This window comes from Schistocerca piceifrons, chromosome 9, assembly GCF_021461385.2.
Source record: "Schistocerca piceifrons isolate TAMUIC-IGC-003096 chromosome 9, iqSchPice1.1, whole genome shotgun sequence".
Lineage (NCBI taxonomy): Eukaryota > Metazoa > Arthropoda > Insecta > Orthoptera > Acrididae > Schistocerca > Schistocerca piceifrons.
Genome location: NC_060146.1, coordinates 175,446,680 through 175,456,992, shown reverse-complemented (window position 1 = coordinate 175,456,992; position 10,313 = coordinate 175,446,680). Strand labels below are relative to the sequence as shown.

The 10,313-nt window shown below is 45.2% G+C and overlaps 1 pseudogene; it reads left to right on the top strand.

The window, feature by feature from the left end:
• Nucleotides 1–9,542: 9,542 nt before the first annotated feature.
• Nucleotides 9,543–9,660, top strand: LOC124717406 (annotated as a pseudogene).
• The last annotated feature ends 653 nt before the right edge of the window (nucleotides 9,661–10,313 follow it).

Below are 10,313 nucleotides of genomic sequence, written 5' to 3'. Positions count from 1 at the left end.
GATGAATTTTGAACTCACGACCCTCTATGCAGCACTCTAGTATCATAGCGCTACACCACAGTGACAGTGCTACAGAGCATAATCTGCAAAAATATTTTTACTGTGATGAAATACTTTCAAATGTGCCTTGCTAAAGATTGAACTTGCGACCTCGCACTCAAGAGGTCTCTTGTACATTTGTTACACAAAAATTTTCGCACTACTTATCCGAAGACCGAGATTTTGTAAGGAACAACATAGCCATATTGAAATAATTACTCTTTTTGGTGATATCAGTTTCATTCCCCTATAAAGCTTTTCATTATTCTACACTGCTGGCCATTAAAATTGCTACACCAAGAAAAAATGCAGATGATAGACGGGTATTCATTGGACAAATATATTATACTAGAACTGACGTGTGATTACATTCTCACACAATTTGGGCACATAGATCCTGAGAAATCAGTATCCAGAACAATCACCTCTGACCGTGATAACGGCCTTGATACGCCTAGCCATTGAGTCAAACAGAGCTTGGATGGCGTGTACAGGTACAGCTGCCCATGCAGCTTCAACACGATACCACAGTTCATCAAGAGTAGTGACTGGCATATTGTGACGAGCCAGTTGCTCGGCCACCATTGACCGGATGTTTTCAGTTGGTGAGAGATCTGGAGAATGTACTGACCAGGACAGCAGTCGAACATTTTCTGTATCCAGAAAGGCCCGTACAGGACCTACAACACGCGGTCGTGCATTATCCTGCTGAAATGTAGGGTTTCGCAGGGATCAAATGAAGGGTAGAGCAATGGGTCGTAACATATCTGAAATGTAACGTCCACTGTTCAAAGTGCCGTGAACGCGAACAAGAGGTGACCGAGACGTGTAACCAATGGCACCCCATACCATCACGCCGGGTGATACGCTAGTATGGCGATGACCAATACACGCATCCAATGTGCGTTCACCGCGATATCGCCAAACACGGATGCGACCATCATGATGCTGTAAACAGAACCTGGATTCGTCCGAAATAATTACGTTTTGCTATTCGTACACGCAGATTCGACGTTGAACACCAACGTAGGCGCTCCTGTCTGTGATGCAGCGTCAAGGGTAACCGCAGCCATGGTCTCCGAGCTGATAGTCCATGCTGCTGCAAACGTCGTCGAACTGTTCTTGGAGATGGTTGTTGTCTTGCAAACGTCTCCATCTGTTGACTCAGGGATCGAGACGTGGCTGCACGATCCGTTACAGCTATGCGGATAAGATGCCTGTCATCTCGACTGCTAGTGATACGAGGCCTTTGGGATCCAGCACGGCGTTCCCTATTACCCTCCTGAACCCACCGATTCCATATTCTGCTAACAGTCGTTGGATCTCGACCAACGCGAGCAGCAGTGTCGCGATACGATAAACCGCAATCGCGATAGGCTACAATCCGACCTTTATCGAAGTCGGAAACTTGATGGTACGCATTTCTCCTCCTTACACGAGGCATTTCAACAACGTTTCACCAGGCAACGCCGGTCAACTGCTGTTTGTGTATGAGAAATCGGTTGGAATCTTTCCTCATGTCAGCACGTTGAAGGTCTCGCCAACGGCGCCAACCTTGTGTGAATGCTCTGAAAAGCTAATCATTTGCATATCACAGGATCTTATTCCTGTCGGTTACATTTCGTGTCTGTAGCACGTCATCTTCGTGGTGTAGTAATTTTAATGGCCAGTGTGTAATTGATCCTGCAACTCTCTTTGTAGATCTGTTTTTTATTAGTTGTATATGGATATTTTCAGATCATTTAAACGGTAATCGTCCAGCTACTGTACGTTATAAAATTCTGGACCTTAAGATTACAAGTCTTTCCTTGTATTCGCAAACGAAATGAATACCCATCAGGGGCGGCTCCCCTCCACTGCCGCTCCCCCCCCCCCCCCCCCCGTCCTCCTCCATCCATCACTGCGAGTGCCCCCGTCTGTAATCGCTCTCCTCCGTACTTCTGAAAGAGCTGTGCTCCTAACGCCCTTAGCTTTGCAGTCTGCGGGACGCGTGACTGTAAACTGGCGGAAGCGAGCAGGGCGGGCATCTGTGGAAAGCCGCGGGCCGGCTACAGAGCAGGGAGTAGCTAGGAAGTTGCTGTGAGTGTGTGAGTCAGTGAAGGCCGGCGTTTCGTTTCGCAACGAGCCCGCGCGGCCGCCAGCTGAACACAGGAGTCGCGCCGATTGGCTGTGTGGCCGCCGTCCATCGGCCGAATAGTCGAACCGTTACGATGGAGCGATTGCGAAAACTATTACGTGAAAACAAAAAGTATCAACGTGTACGAAATTAAATTTTAAACAGAACTTCTCTTTCATGAAACTCAATCCAAGATGGCGACTACGGCCAAATTCTTTTTTTCCTGTATTGGATTTCGACTTCCCCCGAAGGGGGCGGGCTAGCAGCAGCTGAGTACGCTGCTCTTCAGCGTACAGAATTTTTAAAACATAAGAAGATAAACAACAATAAAAGCAGGCGATTAAAAGGTGACGTAAGTTGTCAAACGGTGGAAAATTGTGGAAAGTTAAAACACAAAACAAATGGCGGGTGATGATAATAAAATACACAGGAAGCAGACAGGGGAAATAGTAGACAGACAATTAAAACAAAACTGCGACAGTCTGGTTTCTGATCGCAAGAGATATAAAAATCACACCCAGCGACGGTATGATGGCCGTTCGCAACACTTCGGAAAAGACGCACAACACTTAACAATCACTGGGAACAATGCACTAAAAAGTGCATGAAGATGACACACCACAGGCAAAGACAGATGAAGGGGAAAAAAGGGGGAGGAGAGGAAAAACGAAAGGAGGGGGGACCGACGGAGGGACAGGACTAAGAACCGGGGAGCAGGGTAGACGCGAGAGGGAATGGGGAAAGTCAGAGGAAGGAAACGCAAAAGGACTCAGGGGAGAGAAGGGAGGCAGAGAGATGGTAGGCGGGGAAAAAAGAGGATGAAAGGGGGGTAGAAGAGGGAGACTGGGAAAAGAACAGAAGAAAGGAGGGGGAGGTGAGGATCAGAGTTGATAGAAGGGATAAATGGAGGGAGAGAGGGCATCATCCGGGAGGGGGAGTTGATGGAAGCCACCTGGGGAAAGGAGATGAAGGGTGTAGAGATGGAGGGTAGGGGAGATACAACAGTGAAGGAGTGGCAGGGGGCAGGGATGGGAGAGGAGAGGAGCAACCAGGGGGTGAGGGGGATCAAGGCGGCGGGAGGTGTAGAGTATGAGGATATGTTCGAGGAATAGGAGCAGATGGGGGAAAGGAATGAGGCCATAGAGGATTCGCACGGGGGATGAGAGGTGTATACGTAAGGCGAGGCGGATTGCATGGTGCTCTAGGATCTGGAGGGACTTATAGAATTTGGGGGGGGGGGGCAGATATCTAGGCAGGACTGGCCTAACAGAGGATGGGACGGATTATGGGGGGTAGGACGTCAAACGGGCCAACTTGGAGCAGGAGAGGCATCACACGACATTTTAATATCCAGTGTCTACTCTTTTACAAATAAGTTCATAAAACAATGTCAGCATCACCAGGAACGATTCGGGATTCACACTCAATGCAGTGAAAGTGCGAAAACGTAACAAAATAATTTTCCTTTTACCTGCGAAATTTCATTATTTTTTCACTTACTAATGGCTGCATTTGTTGCTATAGGTACACTTTTCTTCATAAGTTAGAGAGATTCTTCGATGAATTTTGCACAGCATACATACCATTCTTACAGGTGTATGAAACTCTAGAATTTGTCTGATTTATGAAAAAACGAATGAGCTGCTATATTTTAAACTTCATGTTTACGAAAAACAAATTTTATAGATAATTACCTCAATTTTTACCACAGTTTTTAATATATTTGGAAAATTCTAGAGTTTCATACACCTTTAAGTATGGTTTGTATGCTGTGCAAAATTTATCGAAGAATCTTTCTTACTTATGTAGAAAAGTGTACCTATAGCAACAAATGCTGCCATTACTAAGTGAAGAAAATGATGAAATTTCACATGTAAAAAAAATTACTTCGTTATGTTTTCGAACTTCCACTGCTATGAGTGTGAATTCTGAATCCTTCCTTGTCATGCTGACAAAGTTTTATGAATTTATTTGTAAAAGTATAGACAGTGGAGATTCTGTGCTGCCTCTCGTGCTCCAAGTCGGCCTGTTTGACGTCCTACCCCCCTTAAGGATTTCTAGGTGTCGAGGATGATAGAGGGGTTCAACCACCATGTCCGGCCAGAGAGGAGTTTGAGGAGTCGGAGGCGATTGTTGGCTTTGGATTGGATAGAGTGGAGATGAGGGATCCAGGTGAGGTGGCGGTCAATGGTGAGGCCAAGGTAGGTGAAGGTGGGGGAGAGGTGGACAGGACATGCACAGATGGTAAGGGAAAAATCAAGGAGCCGGAAGGAGCGAGTGGTACGACCTACAATGGTTGCCTGGTCAAAATAAATGCGCAAGGTTGCAGGAAACGGTTTTCCTTAAATAAGTGGTAAACTATATCTCTGGTCGAAAAATGTCGAATGAGAAAGTTAGTTGTACGGCTTAAAAGGATCTAGCGATTGTCTTTTGTTATAAGTATTGACTGCTTGTTGTAGTTTAAAGTTACATCGAAAAAGCCGTTAAAGAAGCGTTCTCTGTAAGTCGTTAACATTGTGCCGTCTACGGCTCCATGGGTTTAGGTTGGCACTAGCCACCTACGTTGGTCATGTTTCCTCTCGGCTGTGAGGCGCCCTCTAGTGGGGTCGCGAGACGATAGCCGTGTCTAACACTGCCCAGTTGCAGGTGCGACCTGTACGTTGTTGTCTGTCCCTCACTTCCTCCTCGCGCCGCCGCCAGCCCTCTTGCTCCCCGCTAATCTCCTGCGATCCCATGTGAGGTCCCCCCATCGCCGAGAGCATGGAGGTAAGAATAGAGGCCGTGACGTCACAGCTGTGAAGCTATGTGAAGCCGAGGGTAGCCATCTCAGTCAGACCAAAACATTGCTGCTGTAAGCTTGTGTGCATAGGCTTGTCGCTCGCTTTTGGAAGGATTTTGCGTTATTATGGTGACTTGTGTGGTGTTCGGATGTACGAATCGTTCTGATTGTGATGCGAAATCGAAGGGAATAACATTTCATATGTAAGTTGTCTCGTTAAGTGTGATTTTACAACTTCATTGTGAATGAACGTGTGCTACATCGGTACTTGTACTATAGCGTGTTTTAGATTTCCTAAAAATGAAAGTCGGAAAGCTCTGTGGGAGAATGCCGTGAAGAGGAAGAATAGGCGTGCGTCTAAATGGAGCACTATTTGTTCTCAGCATTTCCGAGAAGAGGACATAGACCGAACTTCCCTTTCAACAGTAAGGCTCCGAGAAAATGCTGTACCATCAGTTTTCCCTACACACCCAAAACATTTGCAAAAGCTATGTTAATTCAAAGAATTAAATTCTTAGTTTTCAAGTTCACGTTTCAGTATAATACGTACGTATCGTCGATAATCGAAGTGTTGAGTAACTCACTTTGTCTTCATCATGTACCAAATTAAAAGCTAACACTACATTAACTGGTGTAAAGTACAGGCCTAAACAGGACACTGTGTAGATTTGCCATTCTATGTACCGTATTTCAGTAAATATTGGTGGTAATGAACAGTGTTTCCCATTAGTGTAACGTAACTGAAATGATCCAGTACGTATTACAAACAAGATGTATTTATGGGGCTTTGGAGGGAGGGTATAGCTAACTTAGTTTTCAGTTTCTATTATTTAGTTTGTGATACAAGTTTATTACTGAATTAACAAAATTGTATCGTTTACATTGAAGACTAGCTATTCGTAATATTACATTAAAAACTATTTTTAATCAGAAGAGACGCGGAATTTCGCCTTTACGAGATTTTATTTTAAACAAAACGTTTGAAACAACCAATCTGATGACGTTACATGCGTATATGGTGCAATTAACGACTGTAATACACGCAGCGCTATAGCACACTGGCAATGTTTTGGTCAGAATGTCATGGCATCAAGCCACGCCCCCATGGCTTCAAAACGTAGTACGGCTGGGATACGTAGCGCCACCTCCCCCTATTCTTACCTCCATGGCCGAGAGGAACCATGACCAAGCTAGGCGGCTAGTGCCAACCTAAACCCATAGTGCCGTACACGGCACACCATTTAGTATAAGTGTATCCCGCGTTATGTAAGAAAATTGACCAGGTCCCAGCAAGACTCGTGCACTGAGATTTCTGTACAAACTTCTACATCTTCATCTACATAGACACTCCGCAAGCCACCGTAAGGTGCGTGGTGGAGGGTACCATGTACCACTACTTGTCATTTCCTCTCCTGTTCCACTCGCAAACAGAGCGAGGGAAAACAACGCCCTAATTTTTCGTATTTTATCTTCGTGGTAAAATGAACTGCTACTTTGTAAAACAACAAAAAACATTAACTTGACCTTTGACTTCGACATAGATAAGACAGGTACTGCATTTAAAACTCTCTTTTGATTTTTTGCCTAGATGCATACATTTTAATATTTTTTACCTGTTTAATACAAACAATCTGCGAAAAAAACAGACTATAGACGAATATGTTTACTTCGTGGCTGGTGTAAGGAGAGAAATGGTTAGGTACAGAATGAGTTGGCTGTCGGAGGTCTCCGTTTCTTCGGTTCTCAGAGAACGCCAGACAAAGTAGGAGAAAACTGTTATAACTCACGATGAAGACTCCGTCTCTCTCGGCAGCTAAAGTACTCACAATAGCCGGAAGATTTTCTGGAAACACTTTCAGAGTTAGAAGGTTGAGCAACAGTGGCAGTGGGGTAACTTCTGACTAACAAACTAGTCACTTAGGGAACATCTTGAGCACACACGCCTACGGCGAAATATTGCGCGTCGTTCGGACGTGATAGTAGCAGATCGCCCAGTATTGTTAATTCGCGAAGAAATCACTATGCGCTGCATTGCTAAACACAATAATAGTTTTATGAAGCTCTAAGGATCCAACATCGAATAAAAGTTCGTAGACGATATTTATCTTCTTACTCATACTAGAAATTTTGTTATTCTTGATAATTGCGATTACAAGTTGCCCTCTGCACTTCAAATTACGGCTGTATGCAAAGTTATCTGACCCCAAAAAACATAATGTCCAATCGGCATTCCTTATCTCAAACAACTGCAAAAAAAAAACAAAAAAAACTAGATGCTCTTTTTTCACAGCAAAGAGCGTTGTCGTCACTCCAAAGTATCATCGTTGGTACTCACAGCCGGAATATTACAGTAATATTACACTAGGTAGGGACATTAAAATGTTATGCACGCGCGATATATGTTGGCGCAAGGGGAACAGAACGGTTTCGAATACTGTATCTCGAGAACTAAAGGAGCGGGGGAGAAAATAGAAGCATTTCGGAAGAGTGTCAGATGCCTGAAATGGAGCAAGGATGTACCCCAAACCAGTCAAAAGGCTATATACCAGTTATACTATGTCCCGATCCTGACATATGCACCAGAAACCTGTGTTATGAAAGGAAGAGAGAAAAGCAAAGTACAAGCTAGTGAGATGAAGTCCTTTAGAAACTGTATTGGAGTGACAAAGATAAACAGGTTAAGAAATGAGAGGATCAGAGAGTTATTAAAGGTCGAACCACTACAGGAGGAGATAGAGAAATCAAGGCTGAGATGGTATGGACACGTTAAGAGAGTGGAGATGAAGAGGATACACGAGATGAAACTGGAAGGAAAGAGACCAAGAGGAAGACCGAGAGACAGATGACTGAAAGGAGTAGAGGAATGCGTCCAGAAGAAAGGAGAAGACTGGACCAAGGTGAAGATGGAGAGATGGTGGCAAGATAGAGGACGATGGCCTGTGTTCCATACAGACTCGGCCAGAGGCTGGAAACTGTCCAAGCTGATGATGATGACTGTTTCTCGAGAAGAACGTTGACTTCCCTCCAGAGATTCCCATTTGAGTTATTGAAGCATCTCAGAAACACTCATGTGTTGTTCAAAGCTACCAGTAACAAATCTAGCAGTTCGCCTCTGAATTGCGTCGAAGTCTACCTTGGATACACGAGATGAAACTGGAAGGAAAGAGACCAAGAGGAAGACCGAGAGACAGATCAATGAAAGGAGTAGAGGATTGCGTCCAGAAGAAAGGAGAAGACTGGACCAAGGTGAAGATGGAGAGATGGTGGCAAGACAGAGGACGATGGCCTGTGTTCCATACAGACTCGGCCAGAGGCTCGAAACTGTCCAAGCTGATGATGATGACTGTTTCTCGAGAAGAACGTTGACTTCCCTCCAGGGATTCCCATTTGAGTTATTGAAGCATCTCAGAAACACTCATGTGTTGTTCAAAGCTACCAGTAACAAATCTAGCAGTTCGCCTCTGAATTGCGTCGAAGTCTACCTTCAATACGACCTGGTACAGATCCCAAACACTCGACCAGTACTCAAGAATAGGGCGGAGAAGCGTCCTATATGCGGTCTCCTTTACAAGTAAATCACTCTTTCCCAAAATCCTCCCGATAAACCGAACACTACGGTGGCAGGTTCGAATCCTGCCTAGGGCATGGATGTGTGTGATGTCCTTAGGTTAGTTAGGTTTAAGTAGTTCTAAGTTCTAGGGAACTGATGACCTCAGATGTTAAGTCCCATATTGCTCAGAGCCATTTGAACCATTTGATAAACCGAAGCTGACCATTCGCCTTCCTACCACAGTCCTCACATCTTCGTTCCACCTCATATCGCTTTCCAACGTTACGCCCAGATATTTCAGCGACTTGACTGTGTCAAGCAGGACACTAGCAATACTGCATCCCAACATTACAGGTTTGATCTTCCTTCTCATCCGCATTAACTTACATTTTCCCACATTAAGGGCTAGCTGCCATTCATCAGACCAACTGGAAATTCTGTCTAAGTCGTCTTGTGTCTTCCTACAGTCACTCAACTTCGAGACCGTATACCACGGCATCATCAGCAAACAACTGCAGTTTGCTACCCGCCCTGTCCACCAACTCATTTATGTATATACAGAACAACAGCGGTCCTATTGCACAGCCCCAGGGCACTCCTGATGATACCCTTCCCTCTGATGAACACTCAACGTTGAGGACAACATACTGGGTTCTATTATTTAAGATGTCTTCCAGCCACTCACATATCTGCGAACTTATTCCATATGCTCTTACCTTCGTTAACAGCCTGCAATGGAACATAGTGTCAAATGCTTTCCGGAAATCTAGAAATATGGAATCTGCCTGTTGTCCTTCATCTGTAGTTCGCAGTATATCATGTGAAAAAAGGGCAAGCTGAGTTTCGCACAAGCGATGCTTTCTAAAACCATGCTGATTCGTGGACATAAGATGCTTAGTCTCAACACAGTGTATTATATTCGGACTGGGAATGTGTTCGAGGATTCTGCAGCAAACAAAAGTTAGGTATATTGGTCTGTAATTTTGCGGGTCCGTTCTTTTAGCTTTGTTATATACCGGAGTCATCTCCACTTTTTTTCAGTCGCTTGGGACTTTGTGGCCAACGGCCTTGCTACAGTGGTAACACCGGTTCCCGTCAGATCACCGAAGTTCAGCGCTGTCGGGCTGGGCTAGCACTTGGATGGGTGACCATCAGGTCTGCCGAGCGCTGTTGGCAAGCGGGGTGCACTCAGCCCTTGTGAGGCGAACTGAGGAGCTACTTCATTGAGAAGTAGCGGCTCCGGTCTCGTAAACTGACATATGGCCGGGAGAGCGGTGTGCTGACCACATGCCCCTCCATATCCGCATACAGAGACGTCTGTGGGCCAAGGATGACACGGCGGCCGATCGATACCGTTGGGCCCTGATGACCCGTTCGGACGGAGAGAGTTTTGGGACTTTGTGCTGGGCGAGAGATTCACGATAAATACAATCTAGGTAAGGGGCCAATGCCGTAGAATACTCTTTGTAAAATCGAACTGCCGCTCCATCCGGACATGGTGTTTCATTTGTTTTCAACGCATGTATACTTATTTCCATGTCATCATACGGGAGTCTGACCGATGGTCAAATGACGGTATGTTTACACCGCTCTCCTGCGTCAACGGTTTCTTCAACGTGAAATTTAAAACTTCGGCTTAATTATGTATACAGTGTGATTAAAAGAAAAGTTCACAAACTGACATGGCATATTCGGCATACAAAAAGGATCAGTAGTCACATAGGAACCAGGAGTCGCAAAGCCCATCGGAGGCTGCTAAACGGCGTCGCACTCATTTGGTCACTTCCTCCCAATGGGAGCCGACTACAGGAGTTGCTCAGAGTTTTGTC